The following is a 27,885-nucleotide window of genomic DNA, read 5'->3' on the forward strand; positions in this document are numbered from 1 at the left end:
ACCACAGCAGGTCTCAACTTCCTCAACAAGTTTTGAATGTGATTATGGAAGCCAGAAGGCCTAGTACACGAAGTGTATGCAGAAAAATGGAAGAGATTTTTATTTTGGAGTGCAGCAAAGGATTTGGATGTTTCTGAGCCTAATTTGAGTGTGGCTCTTCAATATCTTACTGAGTTATTGGACAAAGGTTTGTCTTTCTCTTCCATTAAGATTCATGCTGCAGCAATTTCAGCTCACTATGATTGTGACCCACCATTGTTTTCTCATCCTTTGTTCAAGCAATTTCTTAGAGGGGCAAAGAATATAAGACCCCACGTAGAGCTCCTACTCCTGCTTGGGACCTCAATTTTGTGTTGGAGAAACTTACTCTACAACCTTTTGAGCCTGCGGCTACTGCTGAATTGAAATACTTGTCATGGAAGACTGCTTTTTTGTTGGCCATTACTTCTGCAAGAAGGGTTTCTGAATTGCAGGCCCTTATGGCGGTTGAGCCTTTTGATTTTTCATAAGGATAGGGTATCATTACGTACTAATCCTTCATTTATGCCTAAGGTGGTTTCTAGTGTGGCTTTAAACCAAACTATTCATTTGCCTACTTTTTATGCAAATCCCCAAAATAAGGGGGAAAAGATTTTGCACACTTTAGATGTACACAGGCAGTTGCGTTATTATTTAAGCAGGACTAGGATTTTAGGCAGTCTCAGCAGTTGTTTGTTTCTTTTGCTTTGAGTTCCCAGGGCAAGCCTGTGTCAAAACAAACTATATCTAAGTGGATTGGGTTTTGCATTGCATTCTGTTATTCCCATCATGGCAAGGAGATTCCAGCTGGGATTAGGCCTCATTCCACGAGGGCTACTGCCACTTCAACAGCATTTCTAAGGGGGGTGGCAACTAAGGATATTTTGGAGGCAGCTACTTGGAGTTCAGTGCATACTTTCTCCAAGCATTACCACCTTCCTCTCTATTCTAAATCCAGGGCTGGTTTTGCCACTGCTGTGTTGCAGGGCATTTTGGCAGCTCCTGCTTCATTATAGTTTAGCCATCCTCCCTTACCTCTGCTTTGGGATTCTACCCAAGTGTTAGGACTGCAGCAATGTGAGATGAAGAACATAGTACAGTTTTGTACCTACCATAAATGTAGATGTTCGAAGATCCACATTGCTGCAGTCCAATTTACCCTCCCTCCTTCCCCTCTGTGTTTAGGGGTGGTTGTGTGGGTGGGGTTCTATTTTTGTAAATTTGTATATATTGTACATATATTAGGTACAGGAGTGTTTGGTGTTTTTTTTTTTGGGTTTGGCCTTATCTTTTTAGGGTCTTCTGACATCTGGGGCAAGAAAAGACTGAGGATATGACGTCGGTCATGCGCATTTGTACCCTGACGTCCTGATGTCAGACAAATGCGCCTTGACCGACGTCAGCCTTATACTTTGGTATTCGGGCCGACTGGGACAGCGGACTACCCAAGTGTTAGGACTGCAGCAATGTGGATCTTCGAACATCTACATTTATGGTAGGTACAAAACTGTACTTTTCTCGTACGTTATTCTCGTTTTCCTAGGTTCCCAAAGAAATCTCCCTAGTCCTATATGAAGTTGTTTAAAAAACTTCCTCGTAATTCTAAGTTGCGTAGCTCTGAAAATGTATAATATTGTGGGAAGAACATTCATTTTGATAATTGCGGTTCTTGCCATTATTGGTAATTTCAAGTTACTCCATCGTTTTAAGTCAGGCGTTATCTGATCCCAAATTATTTTAACATTGTTCACAAAAAAGTTTCTATTGTCATTTGAAAAAACAATGCCCAAGTATTTTGTTCTTTCCTCAGACTTTACCTGTCCTATCAGTGGTAACAATGAAAAAGGTGTAGGCATCTTTAACGGAAATATTTTGTTTTTTTTTTAAAGTTAATTTTATAATTAGATATTTTCACAAAGTCTTTCACTGCTTTTAATATTTTCTTAGTATCTGAAACAGGTGAGGTACAATATATATTTAAATCCTTTGTACATTCTGATTAGATTACGCTCAGATATAAAGAAAAGAAAAGATGAGAATCCTTATTGTAGTTCTGACATTTATAATTACAAGTCCTTGAATTACATAGAACAGAGAAAGAAACTAAATGAAAACAGCAGATGTCGACAGTCACTGTTTTCCTTTAATTTTTTTTTTTTTTTTGTGGGTCAAGTTTCCCTGCCCCTACAACCTTACTTGTATATATTAACTCCGAGATTGCTGTTCCTACGCAGCTTTCTCAGACTTAGTATGTGTAATTCCTCATTTTTGCACATACAGTCATTCCAGGACTCACAGTTATGAGCCACAAAATGTAAAACTTTCACCAGATAAGAAGTCCAAATTTGGTGTTTGGTGGTTGCTTTTCTGCTCTTTAAGATCAAAACCATAAATGCAAGTCTTGTGAGGATAAGCTCAATGTGGCAGATTTAAAGAATTTAACAGAAGAGGAATAAAAAGGCTTATTTAAACAGTTTTTATTCATTTGGTTTCAGTCTGATAGAATTTCTTATTTTTTCATTCTTTTTAATGTTGTGCAATACAGTAAACTCAGTTAACCATAACTCAAGCAACTAGCAAAAAAAAAAAAAAATCAAAGAAATGCAGTACAGTTTTCGTGTGTTGCACCCCCCCCCCCCCTGCAGAAACATACCTTACATTTTTAGTTTTAAAAATAAGATAGAAATAAATTCCCTTTCTCCCCAACCTGAGAATGAGTCAAGCCAAACAAATAGTATAGGGTACAACATCAGTCAGACCTATTTTTAATAGTAACTCTCAAGCAAGCAAAAACTAGTTATCTGGCCTCTACCAATTTCCATGGGTAACTGAGAGTTTACAGTAATTTTTGTTTCATAAAAATGTTTGCTTAATTTTTACCGGTTTGCATGCACCAAGTTACTTCCCTAGCTGCAGAGACTGCAGTAAAAGCTGTTACTGAAAGGTGCTATCAACTTAAGCTGCATGTTCATAACCTCTTCAAACTGAAGCTTGCTTTGCCTCTCTTTGATCACCACACTACAACCAGTGTGTTAAGGGTGCATTTTGGAAGTTGACAATTGCTAGAAGATTTTCACCTATAAGCCTTAATGTTTCACTAGCACTGTAAATTCTTTCTTCAAGAAAAGTGTCTCATAAAGTAAATCCTATCTGTTTATTTTTTTTCACAAAGAAAATATAACATTCTCTTAAAGTATACAGACAACTAAAATACTACTTAAGACAGCGTAAGAAGAAAATCTAAACAGCTGTTTTAATTCATTTCATGCTTTTCGTGTGCTTCATGTGGTTAACTGCTGCAGTCATAACGTATGACAAACCTTGCAGAGATGTGCACCACTTCACCTCAGCCACGGTTGACTGTCTTGTCTAGGGCATCTGTACTTTTCTGGTATAAATGTGGTATCATCCCACTTGAGCCATTCTTGCTGTAGTTGATGTTCATATCAAAAACAGTACATCTCATGTTGTCAATTTTAATTCATTCCTCAACAGCTAGGTTTGGATCTGATCCTTGGATCTGACTCTACCGTTATTTTTCAGCTCATGACCACTGACAAACTCTTGAGCTCTTCACTTACCCATAATGCTGTATGCCCTAAAATAGCCCAGATCTTCTTTGCTGCTTTCTCTTTCAGACGTGGTCACTGTGAGCTCTTAAGCTTAGTGTTGTTATTTTGGGGATAAGTCTAAAGTTATTGTATTTACACTCTTTATATTCTTATATCTTTAATATAATTTTTATGTTTATCATTTGCTATTGTAGTATCTGCTTTAACTCCCATTCCTACACTTGTGTACTCCTTTTGATCACAGTTGGCAAACCTTTCCACTACCCCTGTTTATACATGTACAGTGTATTCTTGATACCATTGTTGGTATCTTTCTCTCTTTCTCCTTTTCTTTGGTTATATACAAAAAAAAAGTTACTTGTATTTTTCTGCTTTTTATTGTTTAAAAATGTTTGATAAGCTGTCAGGGTTTAAAAAAATGTCAGAAATGCAGTCACAAATTACTGTTTTCTGACTTACGCCTTATGCATATATTGCCTTGGCCCAGATCACTTTCAAACAGATTGCAAGATTCCTAAATCTTTTAATCCTAAACTGATTTTAAAAGGTTTGCTACCTTCCTCTTTCTTGGAAGCTCTGTCTGGGTCTGAACCCCCCAAACCTAAGCAAAAGGAGATTTTTGGCAAACATTTGGGACCATCTGGGTCCGCAACCCCATCCTCAGATCCAATGATGGAACCCCCAAAGCAAAAGCTTAAGAAATTGGATCCAATGCCTGCTGCCTCCCCAAAGCTAGCATTGAAGACTAAATCAACTTTCTCGGATGCTATCCTTTTGGATCTGAAATTATTACCAAGGACCCATTAACCTCCCACCATAGATTTAGTACCCTCTTGGGTACCATCTCCCATTTTGGAATCCTGCCAATGCTGCAGGTCTCCCTCAGTGGCATCACCTCATTTTTCCAGAAGCTTGACCAAAGTTGATGTGGACAGAATGATGAAGTTTCTCTCGGCGCAAATTCAGATGGGAGTTCTTCCAATTCCTACCCCCGTGGGTCAGGAAGCCCTTGCTAGTATTACACCTCCAGTCTCTGCTCCTTCTCTGATCCCTCTTGTCATTCCAGAGCCCTTGGATCTGTCTGGTTCGGATCTGAAGATCATAGTATCTTCAGCTCCAAGGATTTCTCTGAGGCAGCTGGCTTTGGAGCTGGATGTCTGTCAGAGGTGAAGCATCCCTGTTGGATCCATGGTGCTGAGTCTACTTCAAAGCTGTCAGAGTCGTCTCTTGCCCCTCTGATCTTCGGCATTGGATAGCCCGGCCCCAGCCTATTGCCTTGGGTGGTTTGCCTTTGGGGCAGGAGGACCCAATGGGTCGGAAGCTTGGCGTCTTGGCTCCGTCATCTTTTTTCTTGCTGGAGCATTCTGCCTTTGAGATGATGGAGAGAATGTTTTCTGGTTCTGCAGGACTTACTGTTCTGCTCCCCTTCGATCTATACTCTGGATCCCATCTTTGCATATTGAGTCCCATCATTCCACTCCACAGGGGCAGCCAGCCCAAATTCTCCAGGCTACCCAGCAGGGTGTTACTATTTCTTCAGATACTTCTCTGGAACACTCCACTGAAGAAGTCCCTAGGAAAAGGAAGTGAAAGAGGAGGCACTTGGACTCTCCTCTGGAGTCTGTCACTGAAGATACAGATTTTGATGACGAAGAAGGGTCCCCAAGATCTCCACCCAAAGACATCTCATTTGGAGACATCCTAAAAATCCTTAAGCAGAGAGGTGGTTGGTTCACTGATAACCCTTCCAAAGAGGAATCTGCATTCCTGGAGGCCTTTGGGTCTGGTCCATCTACCTCCTGGGTGACTCTTCCCATCGACTGATTTGATCTCTAAGCGGGCGTGTAAGGAACAAGACACAGTTGAGCCAATCCCCAAAAGACCAAACTAGATTTTGGCACCATCTGCAGGAAAGGAATTTTGGAGCATGGGAGCTCATCATTTGATGTTTTTCACATACTTCATGTGGTTCAGTGCTGCAGTCGTAACATATGACAAAACATGCAGAGCTGTGCATCACCCCACCTCACCCCCGGTTTACTCTCTTGTCTAGGGGGTCTGTACTTTTCTGATATAAAGGTGATATCATTCCACTTTCCATTCTTACTGTAGCTGATGTTCATATCAAAAACAGTACTTGGTGATCATCAATCCAACACTGAAGTCCACCTCCAGGTTTTTCCAGATTGGTCAGGTAAGTTTAGCACTTTTTTGTTTTCTTTTGCTGTTGAGAGTATTGCTTTTATAATAAGAGGGTGTCTGGCCAGTTTACTGAGATATGGTGTGGTACACTGTATGTTTGTCTTGTAAAAGGCAGATACCTCATAAAGATTGTTGCACATAGTGCATCTGTTCTTTAAGACATGATTGTGCTATACCCAACTGTTCCATCTTGCCAGCTTTAGTTGGAAACTGTTAAAGAGAGGAAGATTCCTAAATCTTTTAATCCTAAACTGATTTTAAAAGGTTTGCTACCTTCCTCTTTCTTGGAAGCTCTGTCTGGGTCTGAACCCCCCCAAACCTAAGCAAAAGGAGCTTTTTGGCAAACATTTGGGACCATCTGGGTCCGCAACCCCATCCTCAGATCCAGTGATGGAACCCCCAAAGCAAAAGCTTAAGAAATTGGATCCAATGCCTGCTGCCTCCCCAAAGCTAGCATTGAAGACTAAATCAACTTTCTCGGATGCTATCCTTTTGGATCTGAAATTATTACCAAGGACCCATTACTCTCCCACCATAGATTTAGTACCCTCTTGGGTACCATCTCCCATTTTGGAATCCTGCCGATGCTGCAGGTCTCCCTCAGTGGCATCACCTCATTTTTCCAGAAGCTTGACCAAAGTTGATGTGGACAGAATGATGAAGTTTCTCTCGGCGCAAATTCAGATGGGAGTTCTTCCAATTCCTACCCCGTGGGTCAGGAAGCCCTTGCTAGTATTACACCTCCAGTCTCTGCTCCTTCTCTGATCCATCTTGTCATTCCAGAGCCCTTGGATCTGTCTGGTTCGGATCTGAAGATCATAGTATCTTCAGCTCCAAGGATTTCTCTGAGGCAGCTGGCTTTGGAGCTGGATGTCTGTCAGAGGTGAAGCATCCCTGTTGGATCCATGGTGTTAAGAGTCTACTTCAAAGCTGTCAGAGTCGTCTCTTGCCCCTCTGATCTTCGGCATTGGATAGCCCGGCCCCAGCCTATTGCCTTGGGTGGTTTGCCTTTGGGGCAGGAGGACCCAATGGGTCGGAAGCTTGGCGTCTTGGCTCCGTCATCTTCCTTCTTGCTGGAGCATTCTGCCTTTGAGATGATGGAGAGAATGTTTTCTGGTTCTGCAGGACTTACTGTTCTGCTCCCCTTCGATCTATACTCTGGATCCCATCTTTGCATATTGAGTCCCATCATTCCACTCCACAGGGGCAGCCAGCCCAAATTCTCCAGGCTACCCAGCAGGGTGTTACTATTTCTTCAGATACTTCTCTGGAACACTCCACTGAAGAAGTCCCTAGGAAAAGGAAGTGAAAGAGGAGGCACTTGGACTCTCCTCTGGAGTCTGTCACTGAAGATACAGATTTTGATGACGAAGAAGGGTCCCCAAGATCTCCACCCAAAGACATCTCATTTGGAGACATCCTAAAAATCCTTAAGCAGAGAGGTGGTTGGTTCACTGATAACCCTTCCAAAGAGGAATCTGCATTCCTGGAGGCCTTTGGGTCTGGTCCATCTACCTCCTGGGTGACTCTTCCCATCGACTGATTTGATCTCTAAGCGGGCGTGTAAGGAACAAGACACAGTTGAGCCAATCCCCAAAAGACCAAACTAGATTTTGGCACCATCTGCAGGAAAGGAATTTTGGAGCATGGGAGCTCATCATTTGATGTTTTTCACATACTTCATGTGGTTCAGTGCTGCAGTCGTAACATATGACAAAACATGCAGAGCTGTGCATCACCCCACCTCACCCCGGTTTACTCTCTTGTCTAGGGGGTCTGTACTTTTCTGATATAAAGGTGATATCATTCCACTTTCCATTCTTACTGTAGCTGATGTTCATATCAAAAACAGTACTTGGTGATCATCAATCTAACACTGAAGTCCACCTCCAGGTTTTTCCAGATTGGTCAGGTAAGTTTAGCACTTTTTTGTTTTCTTTTGCTGTTGAGAGTATTGCTTTTATAATAAGAGGGTGTCTGGCCAGTTTACTGAGATATGGTGTGGTACACTGTATGTTTGTCTTGTAAAAGGCAGATACCTCATAAAGATTGTTGCACATAGTGCATCTGTTCTTTAAGACGTGATTGTGCTATACCCAACTGTTCCATCTTGCCAGCTTTAGTTGGAAACTCTTAGAGAGAGGAAGCTCTCCACGTGTACCAAAACAAAAAGAGGCATGCAGCTCTTACTAAACAAGTTGCCATTTCTACAGATTTGCAGACTCCAGCAGACATCCTCCATAAAAAGAAGAATTGATAGAGAAGGAGATGTGAACCCATAGAATGAAGGATAGAGAGACTTTTGAACCTCAAAGTTCATTTGGCCATATTAGGTTAGAGGGCACTGGGACCATGGATATTATTTCTGCCTCCAAAGCTTCTTGTGTTATCCCTCCCTAGTCTACCATGCTATTGGTTAACCTCCATATCCTCGTGGATTGAAGAATTAGCCATTGTTATCAAATTAGATAGCAGTCCTCAGGCATTTGACTTGGAGGATTGTTTAGTAGTTATGGAAGTGAGGGCAGTATCCCCACCATAACTGCTAAAGCAGATGTCTGTCTTTACAAAGCAGAACTCTGGGATGTTCCATTGTGAGCTCTCAAATCTCTGGTGGGTGCCCTCGCTACAGTTATGACCATGTCTGGTCAGTAAACATCCTCCATGTCTATTGGTAGTCCTGTTCTTGAAGAGGAAGAGAGAGGTTGTCCCATGCCTGGGAAGATGGAGTAGAAGTGTAAAGTTCTGACTAAAGCCCAGATGGCCAGAATTTGAGTAGTGACTCTGATGCTTGATGGCATCAGGAGGATGGGCCAACTGACTCACAATGCTGCTGTAATGTGCGAGCCTCGCCTGGAGAGCAGAGTTCCACCATGATGCAGGAAGCTGGTGCCAGGAAAGATGTGGGAGTGACTGTTCTGGCAAGTGATGGTAGCCCTTGTTGGCACATATAGAAGGGTGTGCATATGTAGGAAAGGGGGCATAGATGTGTATTGCAGTGACACTAATGCTCGCTTCACCACCAGGAGTGTGATTAGGTTATGATGCAGGTGAGAGCACAAAGTACCCTCATGGCTGCCTGGATGATGGTCCTCCAACGTTAGTGTAATGTTTGATAAAGGGAAGGCTTGACAGTCTGCAGGCAAGGGGGATCGAAATTATTAAACTAAAAGCACGAGTGAGAGAGATCTCCCCTGAAAAAGCCTGTGACTGTTAGGGTGAGGATGAACTAGGTTACAGATGGCAGCTTTCTTTCTTCCAGGTTATGACACACACACACTGAAGATGCTTTGTCATGTGGGCCTCTACCCAAGCATATTTCTTTTATAGATGCACTGTCTTTAATGAGAGATCAGTTCAAACAGCAGTGCAGAGAGGGCACTGCTTTCCAGAAATGTATTTGGCCTGCTGGGATTAGACTCTCTGAAATCATTGGCTGTTATACCTCTAGTACTGTAATCCTTCTAAGATGCTTTTGTGGCATCTATGGAGCTAGACTCGGAAACCCCTTCTCCTGGAGACATTGCTATCTCTGTAGGTCCAGGATTCTTAAGTTCCTGTATAGGAACCCAGTGATGGATCCTGTTATAGTGTCCCTGGGTTACATTTAAGACTAGGGCTGCTGAGGAGAATTTTTTTTCCCTCAGCAGTCCTAGTCTTCACAGCCCTGAAATGCCTAATCCTCATGATCACTTTTCAGGTTGAGATTCTCAAGTAAATCCAATACACTTGTGGAGGAGTTACTGATGAAACTCTGGAAACTAAAGTACTGGGCCTTGTCCAAATGGCTCTCCATATCAGCAGCCATGAAGTCATTCATGGGTATGATGCTGTTGATGCAACATCTAGGACATCTGTGAGAGGATATGTTGTTAGGAAACATTTCTGGCTGACACTGCAATTTAGTGCCTGAGGATATAAAGGCACAATTCCTGAACTCACCTTTGGATAAAGACTTGGCTTCATGGACTCCTTCAGTCCTAAGGAAACTGAAAGACAATTGGAAAAATCATAGAGTCTGTGAAACAAATGTTCCACCCGTCAATTCCTAAATCTAGCACAAAATACAACACAAATTATTGTCTATACTATATGAGATAACATTATAGGAAAGTAACCAAAAAGTAAGAAGGGCACAAAAAAACAAGGAAATGACAGAACAGTGGGGAGCCCACAGAACCATCCCCCCATCAGGGAACAGTTGCAACTACGCCTTTTCTCCCTCCCCATAAATTCTACACCAGCATATCCTTCCTCAGCAGCCCCAAACGATCAAGAGCTGCTTGCCCTTTTTCTTTTAGAACTGGTTAACATCACAAAGGACATGCAGGTTGTAGGCAATGTCTTCAGGGGTTACTGATTTCAATTTCATATCATACCAAAGAAACTAAACTTTAGTGGAGTCCTTTATATAGAACATGCTCTGGAAAGGGGTTATAGAAAAGGGTACCCAGTGAGCAAGATGCCTAGGGCTTTTATTCAAAGTTGTTCTAAGCCAGGGATACCTGTTCTCAGCCTGTCAAAACAAAATGATTTCTTAGATGTTTCCAAAATTCAAAATGTCAACTATCCAAGCCCTGTTGCCCCTCCTTACGCTGCTGGTGCTTACAGTGACTGGATTTTAAGGATGTCTGTCATCATATACTCATTCATGAAGATCACAGAGATTCAAAGCAGGGGGCTGTCACTGTTAGCTTCTCTTTGAATTTTTATAAAATGTCTGCCTCCAGTAATTGCATGCTGCAGGACCTAGATCATATAATACATCCCTCACCTGGATAAGTGCCTCATTCAAGCACAGTCACAGGTGAAGCTGAAGGGAGATTTGAGTCACACCCTATATTATTTTCAGAATCTGGGTTTCCCCTGAATTTTCCAAAATCAAATCCAAAACCAGCAATGTCAGTGGTATTCCTTTGGCTCCAACTAGACACTGCAGAACTTAAAGGCTTTCTTCCTTCCTCAGAAAAAGATTGAATTCTTGGCCACATTCTTTTGAGGTGTGCCACTGAAGGATGGGGACACTGCTCATGTATTTTGAGATTTCTAGGTTATATTGCCTACACCATTGTAGCGGTGCCACTAGCAAGACTGCATATGAGAAGGCCCCAGTGGTTCTTGGGAAACACCTAGGAGCAGCACAACCAGTTCTCCCTTGCTTGTAGTTAGAGTTGGAGTAGTGGACCTTTCAAGTTCAAAAGAACAACAGTTTACCTTTTGGATGTACTTTGGGCAATTTCCCACAAAACAGACCTTGGCTACCAGTGCCTCAAGATGCAGGTTTGATGGATAAGGGGGGAAATCAAAATATAGGATACCTAAAGCTCCATGGAGAGTTGGAGGCAGCACATAGATCTGAAAGAAATTACAGTTATTCTGATAAAGCTTTCAAGCCAGAGTGAAAACCAGAAGTACTGAATGCAATAACAAACACCATGAAATCGTAGTACATAAACAGGAGGGTACACACTACAATCTCTTCTAAAGGCTGGTAGTGCAAGCTTGGTTGGAAAGTATAGAGGCACATATGATAATGAGGGCAATTGTACTCCAAGACAAGATTATTTTGTACATCAGTTAAGCAGGACTGCAGTAGGAAGTACCCAAGTAGATGTTAGACAGGGGCACCTCTTGGACCCCATGAGCAGGTAACATGTATCAAAGAAAGGTAGACCTTTTTACTTCTCTAAGAAATTTCTACTCCAGACTGCTACACAAGCAGGTTTGGGCAATTGATGCCTTCTCCCTGAATTGTGCACGTCTGGTATGCATTCCTTGTCATAATTTAACATCCCTCAAAAAATAAAGGAAGGGATGCCAAAAATGACACTAGGAGCTCCTTTCTTGCCAATACAGGATTTGCGGTCCCTTGTAGTGGAGATGGTAAGGTAAAAATGTTACTGCTTCCTAAACATATGAACCTCTTGGTGCAGGTGAGAGGATCTTTGATACATTCAAATCTGCCCACTGTTAGACTTACTATATGGAGAATATGACTTTACTGCCTGTTTGATCAGAGGATGTGTGTATCATGAAGCAAAATATGAAGGCATGTACTAAGAGACCTTGCCTAGTTAATCAGAAAATATTTTCTTTGTGATACCAAAGAGATGGTTATGGCTGTTACGAAAACATGTTTGTGTGTGTATGCATGTGCTGGGATAGGGAGTCGGTTGTCAAGACATTCTTGAGGCAGTCACATGGTCTTTGGTGCACACATTCAGAAAGCATTACAGATTGAATACTGTTTTGATTGCCATGTCTGGATTTGCTTCTGCCCTTTTGCAAGGACTTCTCCAGCTCTCCTCTAGATACTATCAACCTCCATACTTTTGAGCAGCTTTGGTAATCGCCCCAGTTACACAATGCATGTAGTTCAGTTGTATACGTAAATTACAGTGATAGTCGCTGTTACAGTACTACTTTCCCTTTTCACCACCCACTATCCTAATTAAACATCTTAGAACTGAGTTTGGTATCTACAGTACCTTCTCCTTTCTCCTCTTGATCCCTTGCTCTTTCTGTATCCAAGTGAGACTTGCTGCATCCACTTCTTTTTTGTCTAAACTCCCTTGAGGGTTCAGATTTCTGAGTTTTCATAGGAGACCAGTCTCATGAAGAGTGCTGAATTAACAACCTTGACTAGGGCAGCAAAAGAACTAAAGATAGCAGCAAGGACAGATGCCACATTAATACCAGAAATGTATAGAGTTCCTAATGAAGATGGAGGCAGGAAGGGTGTATAGCTGTGGAAGTCTTGCCAGATGTTTGAATCTTCCTGCAACAAGCATCCTCATCTGTAATAACTGCAACAGTGATCCCACTTGAACATATACTGTTATGGTAATTTTACACCCTTGTACTTTTTTGACAAGCAGAGAGTTTTTTTTCTGCAAGCAGAAGATTGAAGAGTACTTTTAAGATGTAAACAGAAGATCAGCGGTGTTTTAAGTGCTAGAGAAGTACTTTAAGGAATCTGATTGTAACTGTGCTTCTGAGCAATAAAGAGGGAGACCAGAACTGCTTTTAAGGTTGAAGGAGTGGAAATTGTATTTGTTTATGTAAGCACTGGCAGCTGGTAGACATAGAATTGTATGTGTATGAGTAATCCAGAAAGTGCTGTCTCGCAGCAGATCAAATCAGGCAACTTTTTGCAGAGCTTAACCAGCTCATGCATGCTCGCTCACTTCTCCCCTCCTGATGCTATGCTGTCAGACATTCCAGGTAAAATTTACTGCTTTTTAAGACTGGCCTTTCTCCAGTGCTCGACTTGAGTTTGACAGATAACTGAAATTTTTCTTCAAAAGTTATATTCAGATATTCTATTTACGCAATAATAGCTATCCTTGTTATTATACTTAATATTGCTCAGTTAGCTACTGATTTTCTCTTCATAACTTTTAATTTTTGTTCTCTCTTTCTCTCCTTCTGAGACATACCCAAGACTAATACTGAATTTATGTGGACATTTTTTGTAGCAGGTCTACATTTCCATTGGGTTTTCTTTGCCTATTTCTAATTATAAGTAAGACTTCGGGCTTTAAAAAAGTGCCAAAAATGTGGCACAAAATTCCACCACAGGGCCCTCTGGCCTACACTGAAGATTTGGAGCTAACATCAGTTCCATGTTGTTCAGAGGCATTTCTGTCTTCAAATGCTTTGGTCCTCTACACCTCAGCATCGGTCTCAGCCTTGGGTCCAACCATTGATTTTGTCCCTAGGAGACATTTTTGAAATCCCTCAACTGTGTCCAACTTGGACCTGGAGCCAGCCCAGATGATTTCTTTCTTGGTGCTATGAGCACCCATGTCTACCTTTGAGCCATTTGTTAGGACTTTAGCCAGTCAACCTCACCAGGGAGGGGACGTTCCTGCTGCCTCTGTTCCATTCAGGCACCCATGTTTATTTGCAGCCTTCAGCCCTCACTATCCTAAGGACAGTCCAGATCTGAAGACCTCAGTCCTCCTCTTCAAAGGCAGAAGGACATGTCTCACTTTTCAGATGGCTCCCCTCCTGAAATGTATAAGAAATGTAATTGAAAGAAGCAGCACTTGGATTCACCCTAGGAATCCCTCAACAAAGACAATAGACCCTGATGAAGGGAGCAGATGTTCTACTTGTTTCACTGTTGCAGTTATCCCTACTAGGGTAGCCCTCGGCCAGCCTGAGTACAAGAGACTTAGTATTTCCGTGTCGGTTGCTGTCGCTTCAGGACTGATGTCAGGTCATCAGTAGTATAAAGTAAGGCAGCCGACACCATTACATCAGTCTTTTTTGCCATGGAGCCCGAAGCAAGAGCAGTTTGCATGAGTACCGGTCCGCCGCAACCTGAGTTTTCATCTTCTGAATTGAAGTTGGAAGTCTTCTAAAGCTAAGTACCCTGTTAAGGATCCTTTTTTCTTGCACTAACCGATGTCAGAAAAAGTTAATTGTCTCGCCTGTGGAAAGCAAATACCACACCGAGACTTCCATTCTTACTGCGTTACGTATTTAGGCGCCCAGACCACGACGTCCCTCGTCACTTCTGTGCTTTGTTCAACTTCAGAACTGTCGGGCCCTTATTATAGCCAGATATTTTCGCTTACAGCCCTCTAATTCCAATATGGCTTTGGTAAGCCATCCAACAGCAGATCTACCCAAAAAACTTAGATAAAGACAGAGACAGGCCGCACAGGTCCAAACCTACGGACGACACGTCTGTTAAGCTAGTCGTCAGTGCTCCTGTTCTCATTGGGGCGCTTTTGCAGCCCCTGATGCCCGCTTCTGTTGATTTGCAGGCCACTACCAAGACCCTTTCGCAGTCCAGTATGCTGCAAAACTCTTCTTCGACTAAGGAACCTGCAGTCGTCTCTACCTTGGAAGGGTCTGGAGCCACTGAGCAGGCACTAGCTCCCGAGGAAGTCCTTCACACTACCGATTCTCAATACAAACCGACATCTTCTTTCGCAACTACTGTTCTTTTTAAAACAACCGAATTTCTAAGGCTCCGGGTACGAATCACACCCAAGAAACCGACGACCCACTCTCAGGTGCCTGCTTCCTTGCCTCAGTCTCAAATGCTTAAAATGGCGGAAGACCATATCATGCTGATCAGGGGAAGCCGAGCGACCCCCTCCAAAAGGAAAAGAGATCGGTCTCCTGTAGTTTTGTCTGAACAAGAGTCAGATGAATCTGATGCATCTGAATATGAAGACATGCAACCCCTCTCTACTTATGAGGATTCTGATGCAGAGGATTCCATTCCTTCAGCCTCTCCCCCAGTGGTTTTCCTTTGGGGAAATCCTGCATACCTTAAGGGAGTATTTCCAATGGGAGAGTCAAGACTACCCTCAATCTAAAAAGAGACTCATGGAATTCCTAGATCTTCCACAGCACACTTCTGTGGCCATCCCCCCAGTCCTGGATGTTGCGGAGGATGTTTTCCTGGAATCCAGCTCGACTCCTGACACCCTCCCTCCTGCACCCAGAAAACCATACAGGTACTATAGAGTCCCTGACTCACACACATTTCTTTTTAAAACTCCTACTGCTGACCCTGAGGTAATTTCTCAAGGGCCTAAAGGAATTAAAGCAACCTCTGCTAACAATCCCACCCCCTCAGATAGGGATTCCCGAGCACTGGACAGATGGGGTAAAAAAGTATACACCTCAGCTACTCTTGCTATCAGGGCACTAAACTGTCATATCCATATGCTGAAATTTCAGCAACATACCCTGGAACTCCTTAAACAAAAAATGTCTTCCTTCCCTGCTTGGGCAGAATCAAAAGAATTACAAGAATTAATGCATTCTGCAAGTCAAGTAACTAAACACACCTTGCATTGTGGTTTTGACGCCCTAGAAGCTTCTTGCAGGGCAGCAGTCACTGGATCTGTAATTAGAATGCATGCATGGCTTAAGGAACATTCCGTGCCAGACCATGTCAAATTTAAATTGTTGGATGCCCCCTTGCACAAAGATAACTTATTTGGCACTAAGGCAGAAGAGGTATTAAAAAAGATGGAAGAAAAAGCAAAATCTGTACAAACAGCTTAGGATTTCTTGCAGGTCCAGCCACCTAGGTTCAGCAGGCATTGTCCCACCAAACATTGATCCTTTCCTGCTCCCAGTAAGCCAGTCCAACCTAGACCTCGGGGAACTAACCCCCCCCCCTCCCGGACAGCAGCTACAGGGAATGCAGAGATCAAAGCAGTGGACTTTCTGCACTTCAAAACCAGGGAGTTCTAAGTCACCCCCTTATGGTAAGAACTCACAATGACTCTCTTCCTCCGCCCCCTACCTCTGCCCACCTTATCTTACCCCTAGGAGGAAAACTCTCCTTTCACGCAAGCACCTAGGCCACCATTACCAATGACCACTGGGTTCTGAACATAGTGTCTCGGGGATCCAAATTTTCCTTCCACACCCTTCCAACCCCAAAAGGATTCCCAGATCTACCACCAAAACATTGGGCAGAGGCTCAAAAGCAAATCCTTTCCCTGCTCTCCATGAGGGCAATAGAGCATGTTCCTGCAGAACAGATAGGCCAAGGTTTCTACTCCAGACTTTTTCTGGTGCCCAGAAAAGAGGGCACCTGGTGCCCCATCCTCGATCTATCCATTCTAAACACCTTCCTGGTGATCCTGAAATTCAAAATGCTCACCCTCTCAACAGCTGCTTTCCATGCTGTCCAAAGACGCTTGGCTAGCCACCCTAGATCTAAAACAGGCCTACCTCCACATTTCTATCAGGGAATCATGCAGGAAATATCTCAGTTTCAGGGCAGGATCTCAACACTTTCAGTTCTCTGCACTTCCCTTTGGCTTATCTACTGCTCCCAGAGTTTTCACAAAATGTGTGGCTTCGGCCATTGCCTTTTGCAGACAAAGACATATTCAGATTTACCCATACTTAGATGACTGCCTTATCCAGGCAGACAGCCAGGAAAAGCTACTCAAACACCTAGCCCTTGTGAAGACACTGCTAACCTCCCTATGGTACACAATCAATGAAAAGAAATCCAACAGGTGCCCATCCAAAGTATTATCTTCCTGGTAGCAAGCCTGGACACAGCATCCCAGATGGTATACCTTACACCAGAGAAACAAATTTTCCTGACAGTCTAGTTCTCTCAGCTAGCCATGAGGCCCCAGCTGTCTGCAAGGAAGATCCTGCAAGCTCTGGGGTTCATGGCATCTTGCTTAGTACTCATTCCATATGCCAGACTGCATATGAAGAAACTTCATTGGTACCTAAAAAGCCTTTAGTGTCAACACTCACAAGACTTGGAAACTCTTCTACCTATAATTCCTTGCCTTAGAAAAGATTTTCTTTGATGTGCAACAGCATGCTCCCACAACAAAGGACTGCCTTTCTCACCACCCCCTGCTGCCCAGACCCTCAGGCTATGCTTGGGGTGCACACCTGGAGGGCAGGTGCATACAGGGCCAATGGAGCCCACAGCAAATCCCACTGCACATCAATCAAAAAGAGATGATGGCTGTGCAGCACGCCTTGATAGCTTTCAAACCCCTTCTCTTTCCACGGGCTCTCCTGATCAAACCAGACAACACCACTGTGATGTGGTATATCAACTAGCAGGGAGGGACTCGCTCCTACCCTCTATGCAGGCTGGCCATGACTCTTTGTTACACAGCCTCTGCCATGCAACTACACCTGTTAGCACAATTCCTACCAACTCTCTGGCAGATCAATTAAGCAGAAATCTTCTGGACCCACACAAGTGGCAGCTCAACAGAAGAACCTTCACCCTAATAACTCAGAAATGGGCACACCGACGTTTGACCTCTTTGCCTCCCACACCAACCATCAGCTCAGCAAATTCTGCACCAGGTAACATCACTGCATGGCTTGGAAAGTTGCCCTGTCCTTCCCCTGGATCAATCTGTCGGTCTATGTGTTTTCCTCCACTACCTTTCATCCCCAGAGTACTTCTCAAAATAAAGGAGGAAAAACCAAGGACCATTCTTGTAGCTCCAGACTCGTCCCAGCAGCACTGGTACCCCTTGCTGTGCAGCTTCATCAGATTCCAAACCTCCTGACCCGGAGGGAAGGGGAATTTATGCATCCCCATTTACAGACACTCAGTTTGGCAGCTTGGCTTATTCTCTAACCCTCAACCAATCTGCCAACCTCAGTAAACAGGTTCTAGATGTTTTCCATGAGCCCAGACGCCCTAGCATCAGAAAGTCTTATGCTGACAAATGGAAAAGGTTCTACATCTAGATCCAGGCTGAGGGAGCCAATACGGCACAGCCCTCCCTCACTCTCATCCTGGGTTACTTAGCTGACCTACTACACAGTGGCCTCTTTCTCCTCTATAAAAATTCATGCGTCTGCTATTTTTGCTCATTTTCCCACTGAGCAGCCCATTTTTCTCACAGTCCTTGATCAAACAGTTCCTAAGAGGGGCCAACAACTTGAGACCACCCAGAAGGCCACCAACACCAGCTTGTTTCCTTAACTTTGTACTGGAAAAACTCACCCTGCCCCCTTTCAAACCTTCTGCAGAGCTAAAATTTCTCTCCTGGAAAACATACCTTCAGGCCATCACTTCAGCCAGAAGAGTCTCTGAGCTACAAGCGCTCATGGCTGTGGAACCCTTCATCATCTTCCAAGCTGACAGGATATCCCTCAGAACTAACCTATCCTTCATGCCCAAGGTGGTGTCCAGTGTGGCTGTCAACCAATCCATTCATTTGCCCACCATTTTTCCTAATCCACAGAACAAGGGGGAAAGGATTCTGCACTCTCTGGATGTGCACAGACAGCTCAGATTCTATCTAAACAGGACTAAATCCTTCAGAAAGTCTGATCAATTGCTGGCTAGCTTTGCTACTGGGACAGAAGGCAAAGCCGTCTCCAAACAAACCATATCCAAATGGATAGCACACTGCATCCACTTCTGTTACAAACAACATGGAAAGCCTCCCCCCAAGGGGGTCAGGACACACTCCACCAGAGCAGCCTCCACCTCTGCAGCTTTCCTCAGAGGAGTCCCCACCAGGGACATCTTGGAGACTGCCACCTGGACATCTGTTCACACATTTACCAAGTATTACCACCTGCCTCTCTTCTCCAAATCCAGAGCAGGGTTTGCCCATGCAGTCTTGCAAGGCATCCTAGCCAGCCACTAGTTTCCTTGACTGTCTCCACCCATTTCCTCAGCTTTGGGAATCAACCCAAATGTGATGACTGCAACAGTGAAACATGAAAAACATAGTACAGTTGTGTACACTTACCATAAATGTAGATGTTCGATTCACTGTTGCAGTCCTGGTTTCCATCCCCCTTTTATTCTCTTTCCTTACAAGGGACATATTGGTATTTATTTTCACTGGTGGGATTCTTCCACCAGAACCTAGCTCCTACTTGAGGGCTCCTGACAGGTTAGGGCAAGAAAAACTGATGTAATGGCGTTGGTTGCCTTACTTTATATTACTGATGACCTGACATCAGTCCTGAAGCGACAGCAACTGATGCAGAAATACCAAGTTTCTGGTATTCGGGCCGACCGAAGGCTACCCTGGCAGGGATAACCCAAATATGATGACTGCAACAGTGAATATACTCAAACATCTACATTTATGCCACTTTTAATGAGCTCATGGAGTTGCTTAGACAAAGAGAAAACTAACCCATCAACACCTCTTCCCTTGATGAGGAAGTGCTTATCGAGGTGTTTGGAACAGGTGTCTATTCCCTGGGTGCCTCCTCCTACAGACCACCTCATTGATGTCGCTCAGAGGGCATGGTGAGACCCAGATGTGGTGGAACCCATTCGTCATAAACTGGATAAAGTTGTTGTGCCACCCAGGGACTATCCCTTCTAGACAGAGAGACCTATTGTGGATTCTATTGTGGTTGTAGCAGATATAAAAAAAAAAATCGAGCTGTCAGAAGAGAGTTCCAAGACCAATCTGCCTAGTAGGGAATATGAAGCAGTGAATTGGTTTGGGAAACATTTACCCTGAGAGCACTTAACTGCATTTTTCATATTATGAAATACAAAATGAAGCTAGCAGAACAAGGCTGTCAGGAGGCCTCCGACTGCTGATACTAGGAATACTATAGAAACTCAAATTTCAGCTATGTTATTCATTGACAATTTGACCTTGAGGCTTCTTTCCAATGCAGCTAATGCTACAGCGAGGGCAGCAGGCACTGACATATCTATCCATCATCATGCCAGGCTGAGGTTATGTGGCTTTGTGGCAACTTGAGAGTCCTCTTTAAATGCCCCCTATGATGGGTCATCCTTTCTTGATCCTAAGGTTAAAGATGCCTTGTCAAAATGTGAACAGGAGGGAAAAATGCTTTCTGCCGTAGAGGTCTGTTTCTCTGCCCCTTGGCAACTTTTCTCTTGGAATCAAAGGGAAGGTGAGGAAAATTACTGTTTTAAAAGAAATACTATCATTTTCCCTTGATTCCTGTTCTGACAGAGCCACCTCCAATGGACATTGCCACAGGTGCAGAAGACATTTGCACAACAAGGGGTTTAGAGTTTTTTTTCCTTCAATAAATCCTTCTAGCATTCCCAACAATTGCCCATCTGCTCACTTCTGGAGGCAGTTGGGGGACACTTCTTTCTTCACTTTCAAAACTGGATGCCTTTCATGAAAGGCGGCTGAGTGAAGAGAATTCTATCCAGCGACAACATTCTGTCATTTCTGTCCAATTCCACTGCATCATACGAGAATCTTCTAGATGTTCCACCGCAAAAAAAGAAGAGCCTTTGCCCACAACATTTCTCCACTACTGCAAACAGTCACCTAAGAGGTCCCAACAAACCAGAGAGAACCCAGAGTCTACTCAAGATTCTTTGTAGTCTCTAAAAGAACAAGGACCTCAGCCCCATACTGGGTATCAACATGTAAAGAAGACAAAGTTCCAGATGGTCATAGTATAGTCCATTCTTTCACTTCTCTGGAAGGGGGGACTGGATGCGCTTGATAGACCTTCTAGATGCCTTTTACCACATAAAGATTGCAAGGCAATCCAAAGGTGTTTTTGCCTCTAGCTGAGGACTAATCATTAACCATTCTGAACCTTGCCATTTGGTCTCACCACAGACCCTTGGGTGTTCACCAAATGAATGTCCATAGTAGCAGCACATCTCAGTCTTCAAGGGTGCCAAGTATTCCTGTATCTAGATGACTGTTTCTTCACTGGAAATGCAAAATAATCCTTAATCCTAGTATTTTTGCTCCTCTTCTGTCAATCCTTGGACATCTCTGTAAAATACGAAAAGTCAAATCTAGAACCAACTCAATCCTTTGATTTCGTTGGATGTCATTGGATACTATTATTCAAATAGCAACATTTCCAGAATTGAGACTGACTGACCTTCCTTCATCTACCAGAACAGGAAATTCTCAAATTAGACAGTCCTGTGGCTTCTCTCATTCTGCTTATTGGGGCCCATAGCATCATCAGTCTCCCTAGTCCTTCATGCAAGATTCTTCGTGAGAGTTCTTTAGTGGACATTGTCAGCTCAATGACCACAGTCTACTCCACCTCCTCCTCCCCTTATCTAATTGCTGGCCCTATGTCATCATCATATTAGAAATGTCCAATTGTCCTTCCATTACCCCTGGCCACTGTTATCACAGATGCTTTTCCTCTGGGGTGAAGGAGGGGGCATTTGAATGGGAACTGTCCAAGGAACAGGCCCATCTTCACGTCAGTGTTCTGGAGTTGAAGGTGATCCAGCTAGGATTGCAGGCATCTTCTGCAGGGTGTGGTCATCCAGACAGACACACAGCTTTCTAATCGTAGTCGACAGCCTTTTTCCCCATTTTCTGCAAGAAGTTGGGGTATTGCATCAACTGTTGGTATCTCTCTCAATTTAGTGCCACTCTCCTGTCTTCTTCAGTCATGCCTGACTGTCACAAGTGTTCTCTCACACATTGCATGCATCTGTTTACTGGGTGACCCTGTATTGCATCAACTGTCGCCATCCTTCTCAGTTCAGTGCCACTTTCCTTCCTGCTTCTGTCATGCCTGACTGTCGCAGGTCTTTTCTCACACATTCCGTACATCTCTTTGCTGGATGCCCTCATTTTCTTGTGCTTTCTTCCTGTCTCTCCCAAATCTTATTCACAGATTGTCTTCTGCTTTACTGCACTTGTGCCCAAACCACCATAATCTGTTCTTTTTGACCTTTTGTGCACTTAGAGCTACTTACTCTTTTGATCTGATGTCTTTGTCCCACAATGTGCATTCTACCACCATTCCCAGGCATGTTATCTCCGTCACCTCTAGTTTCTTCAACTGTTCTGCCTTCACTGCCCAGGTTTCTGAATCATACAGTAGTACTGGTCATACCACTGTTTTGTACACTTACTTTTCAGGTTCTTTGACATTCTTCTGTCGCACATTACCCATGACACTTTGTGCTAGATGGCTATAATCCCTCTGTGTCTAACTTTGACCTCCTCATTCATACTTTCCTTCTCCTTGCAGATGCATGAAGTTGTTAACCTGTTCTACTGTTTTCCTGTCTGTCTTAATTCTGAACTTCTTCTGATTCCCCCCATTTGCTGCCATGACAGTTATCTTATCTATACCCAGTTTCATCCAATGTGCCTTCAGTGGTGCATTCCATTCCCCTATCATCTATTGAAGTTCTTGTCCAGAGTCATCTTGTAATGCCTCATCATTTGCATACAGCAGCTTTGTTGATCATTCCCCTCTGAAATGTTTGCTAATATAGTCCATTACCAGAAGGAACAGCAGTGGACTCCAAGATGAGCCTTGATGAACCCCCACTTCCACTGAAAACTCCTCTGTGAGTCTGAACACTTTTCATGCTTTGTTGTCATTGGGTCCTTGTAGACAGCCTGCACCAATTCTAACAGTGTTTCTGGGAAGTCAGACATTTGCAGGACTGCCCAAATCAGCTTATTTGGGACCTTGTCATATGTTTTCTACTAAGACTATCCACTTGGACTGTTTCCTCATACCTAGCTTCTTCTCCTCTCTCTGTCTCATTGCAAACATTGGGTCATTTGTGCTCCATCCAGATCAGAATCCAAACTGCTCACCTCTCATCATACTTTCTACTACTCAAAGTATTCAGTTGTCAGTCACCTTCTCCACCACTTTCTTGCAGTGTGACAGCAGTTTGATACCTCTGTACTGCCCACAGTTGTGAATGTTCCCTTTGTTCTTGAATGCTTATTCTCCAGTCATCCAGGATACATATTTTTCTTCATACAGCTATGAGTATCCTCTGGAACAATTTATTCACTAACTCACCCAACATTTTGATCATATTGATCATATCTGCTGTGACCTCATCTGAGCCTGCTGCTTTCCCAGTCTTAATTTTCCTTGGTGCTGGTCTTCTATTATGGGCTGTTCTTCCTCTTTTTGTAGGTTGTGTCTGGGAAAATACAGCTTTTGTATTTTATTTTTAATTCCGAAGCTGCTAGAAGTACTCCTTCCATCTGCCCTTGATGTCCTGTGGACTGGTGAGCAGGTTGTTGCTGGCATACCATGTGAAGGGTGTCTGACTGTTTCTGTCTTTGCCTTACAACCTGATAATTTTTGTGCCATCTGCTGAGTCACTTTCTAGAAGCTGGTGCCACTGATGCTTTTTTATTTGCTATTGTGATTGCTCTCCTAGCCATTTTGTTAGCCAGCCAATATTCCTTCTTAGCCTTGTCCAACTTTTCTATTTCCCCCTTTTTCGTGCTCCCCTTCTTTCTTTTGACAATGTCCTGGACTTCTGCATTCCTCTGCCAGCTTTTCTTATGTATGCTATTTCCTTGTCTAGCTAGGTCATGTATGTGTTCTGTTGTCCTCACACGTGCTGTTTTGAGATGTTGCCATTCTTCAATCCCATATATTTCCTTTTCTTCCTGAAGTGCTATACCCCTGAGTATTTCCTTGAACTCTTCATAGGTTCATAGGTTCATAGGTTCATACTAGGCTATCTGCCCGAGGGCATTTACAAGCCTAGCCCATAGTTTTGTGGCTTACGCCACCCCTTTAGTATGGGGAACTATACCCATTATTTTGCTGTGCCTCTGTTGAGCAGTGACACTGAGGTAATCCCTGGGGTATATCTGCGATCTCCCATCCATTGGTCAAGATTTCTCTTGAACAAGGCCAGCGAGGTGCTCTGCCTCACATATACCGGGATTTTATTCCACAGCATAGGGAGTCTTTGGGTGATGAATCTATCCCTCCAGCACGTCCTATTAATAGCCGTGTCGAGGTTTAAGTCTCCCGCCCTTGTGGCTCTGACGGATCTAGATTTTTGAGGTGAAGCATATTCATCAAATCTGGGTTTGACATGGCCTTGTATGTTAGGCAAAGGTCACCTCTGAGCAAGTGGCGACTGAATAGAGCTGGAGTTCTTTCAGTCGGGCAGCATAGGACAGATGTTTGAGACCCTTTATCCTTTTGGTGAGGAACTTTTGTGGCCTCTCCAGCTGCTGCAAGTGTCGGGTCAGATACATTCCGAATGGGGCATTGTACTCAATCATTGGTCTGATGAGTGATGAGTATAGGGAGACTATGACCTCCCTTGATCTAGATGAGAATCCCTTCATGATAAGGTGGGCAATGTAGAAGGTCTTCCTAACTACTTTAGCTACATGGGTGTCGAATGACAGACTACTATCAACCTGGGTCCCCAGGTCCCTGATAACTTCTTCTGTACTCAGTGGATTGCCACCTATTTGGTAGCTAGGGGTAACCTTGTTTTTCCCGAAGGGTATGACTATGCATTTTATGGCATTTAACTTTAGGCCATGGCTCTGGCACCAGTTATCCGTTTCTGTGAGACCCTTCTGAAGGATATCTGTGTCAGATGTGTTTTCTACTATGGTGCCCAGTTTGCAGTCATCTGCAAACTTTGTCAGCCATAACCCTCCTGTGTTTGCTTGTACTTAGGAAAAGTAGATGCCAAACAAGAGTGGGCCCAGGACTGAGCCCTGTGGTACACCACTTGTGACAGGCTTTGAGTCTGACATGGCGCCAGCAACTCTGACCCTGTGGGTTCTGTCACTCAGCCAGTTTGCAACCCATCTTGTGATGTATGGGTTAACATTTAAGCTGATGAGTTTTTCAATGATACCCGAGTGGGGTATTGTATCAAAGGCCTTCGCCAGATCGAGGTAGGCTGTATGGACTGCCTTTCCCTCATCAATGGCTTTGGTGACTGTTTCAAAAAGTCAACCAAGTTTAGAAGGCATGATCTGCCTTTGACAAAGCCAAACTGGGATGGATCCAAAGTCTGCAAATTCCCTATGTCTTTATTTATGAGGTCCATTATGATCCTCTCCATGGCTTTGCAGATAAGGCTTGTCAAGCTAATGGGCCGGTAATTTCCAGGGTCGGTGGAGGCACCGCCTTTGTGAAGTGGGACCACAGTTGCAGTGCGCCACTCCTGGAGTGCGTATCCAGAGGTAAGACTATGATTAAACAGCTGTCCTAGCTGTGGGTTTAATTCCTCGTTGAGTTCGTGGAGCACACAGCCGGGGACACCATCAGGTCCCATGGATGCTGTGTTTTTTGCTTTGGAGAGAGCAGTTCTCACTTGGGCGTTGGAGATGTTTGGGGGGCTGCAATCGCTTGGTATAGATATCTCTCCTTTTGGGTAGGGAGAAGTTTGCACTGAACCTGTCAGCCAGTATGTTGGCAATGTCTGTAGGATCAGTAATCTTCACATCATTTTGAACTAGTTCTGAGCATATCTGGGAGTTTCCTCCCAGGTTTCTAACATAGCTAAAGAAGTGCTTTCACTTCATTCACCTCCCTGATCTTCAGCTTAGTCTGTGTCAGTCTTGGAGCCTTGTCTTACAGATGATTGTGGCCACCCATGGATTATGCTGTGAGCTGACTGTTTCACTGGGAATGGTATTGCATTCACTGACTCTACCCCAGTGCCTTTTCCTTACTAGGAGGAAATTTATCTGAGTTGCATGTTAGCCTCTCTTGTTTGTGAACTTGTGACTGTCTCTCATGTTGAACCACGTGTTGGCCACCATCAAGTCATTTTCTAGAAAGAAGTCTAGAAGGGCCTCTCCTTCTTTATTCATGTTTAAGATCCCCCATTATCAATACCAATTCTTGTTATCTTGCTTTGTCTAGTAGGTCCTGCAACTGCTGCCTGAATGAGCTATTTCTCGCTGTCATAACCCTGTTATGGAGCATAGGCTGAGATTATGAATGCTGCCCTATCTTTACACTGAAGTCTGATTGCCATGAGTTTGTGATTTGCCCTGAGTAGTAGACTGTGGATCCCAAGCCAAGTGCTTTTACTGCACTACCCTTCCATCCTTTTTCCTGTCCAGCCCCCTCCTTACCATCATGTCCTTGACTTTCAGACTACTTCCTTGCAGTGGACCTACATTGAGTGTAGCAATCATTAGTTCACGTTTGGCAGGCCAATTGGTTTTAAATCCAGCTTTTGCTCAACAGCACTATTCTAAGTATCCTAGGCCAGGCAACTGGACAGTGCCCGGCCAGTAGCTTATTGATGCAAAGCTGCTGGGGTTTTATGATGGGCACACTAATTGAGAGGTACATAGACCCTTCCTACTGTTAACTTGCGTCCCTGCCGTAGGTTAGAGTATGCCATGCCCTCAACTCCATTTATCACAGGCAAATACCCATTTTTGTTGAGTAGTAGTCTCCCCAGGACTCCATTGAAAACGGGTTCTTTTGGCCCAATGGACTATCCTGGTAAACCAACTGCAAATAAATAAATAGTTAGCATAACCATATTGAAATGGAAGATTTGTCAACACCTAATGTCATACTAAGTTCAAAACACAGACTGTCAAAGATTCTGAATGCAAATACATTATTTGAGTAGTGTCATGATATGGAATATCCTAGTATTGGGAGAGATTCAGCAATATGCACAGATTCAAGACCTTTTATATTTTCTAAAATAGAAAAAAACATACACGTTTCAAAGCTTTCATAACTGTGATAAAAGCTATACACATGGTTTCATGGTAAAAGGAGCAAACAGATGCATATGGAAAGCTTTCAGAACTGTGATAAAAGTTGTACACACCGTTTCAAGATAAAATGAGCAAACAGGTGCATATGGAAGGATATCTTAAAACATTTCTATTATCTTGACATGGTTTATGTGTTCACTTTCAACAAAGTTTATCTCCAACTGTGTTCCATAAAGTGCAGGATGCATGCATTTCTTTCAAGGTTGTATGATTAGAAGAAACATTTAACACCTGCTTGCTAAGCTGTAATCAACTCTAACAAAAGTCAGGCTGTTTAAGTGAAAACACTACAGCCAAGCTCTAATGCCCCTATTACCTACATGATACTGCCAACAAGATGCACCATACTTCTCTAAGTGTTGCAATATATACCTACTTCCGAATACTTCATGCTTATATTTTACTTCTAATGTTAGACCTGGAATCTCCTAAACATATCAGGAGTCCTCCTCATGCTTTTTAACTGTAAGTATTGTAAAATATGGATATTTTTTATTCTCAGTAAGTTTGGCTTCAATCATTGTACTGTCACTGTTATCTCTGTGATCTTCTGACTGTAATACGTTGTTTTTTTCAGGTTTCTCCCCTTTTAACTCAATGGTTAACACATTATTACTTGTATTACTGCTTTGTTAAATTCCTGGACCTTTTCTCCCCAGGACTCCGCTGAAAACGGGCACCTGCTGTCTAGTCGGATTTATCCTGGTAAAACAAATGATAAATAAATGTTATAAAACAAGCATTAAAAAAGTATATAGCCACTACAGCTTCCACCATTGATGCCGTAAAGCATCAGAGTCCAAGAATATTTTGAATTGTATCATTATCATACATTTAAGCTTTGAGATGATTTTGTTCAGGTATAACAATAATTGCATGTGTGCTTTTTCCCAAAAACGGCTTATCAGCAGATTTTTAACAATATAATATACAATATTTGCAAAAAGTATGATTATAACAAAAGTAATTAAACTTTGCATTATACTGGTACCAACATTTCCAAGTATATTACCCATCCACGTAAACAAGGTCCAGCCAGGCTCTGTTTTAATCATATTTCATCAATTGTTGCATATAATCAGCCCCTTTTCTTGTTTATCATGAAATTT

Source organism: Protopterus annectens, chromosome 9.part0 (assembly GCF_019279795.1).
Source record: "Protopterus annectens isolate FY-2018-M chromosome 9.part0, PAN1.0, whole genome shotgun sequence".
Taxonomy (NCBI): domain Eukaryota; kingdom Metazoa; phylum Chordata; order Ceratodontiformes; family Protopteridae; genus Protopterus; species Protopterus annectens.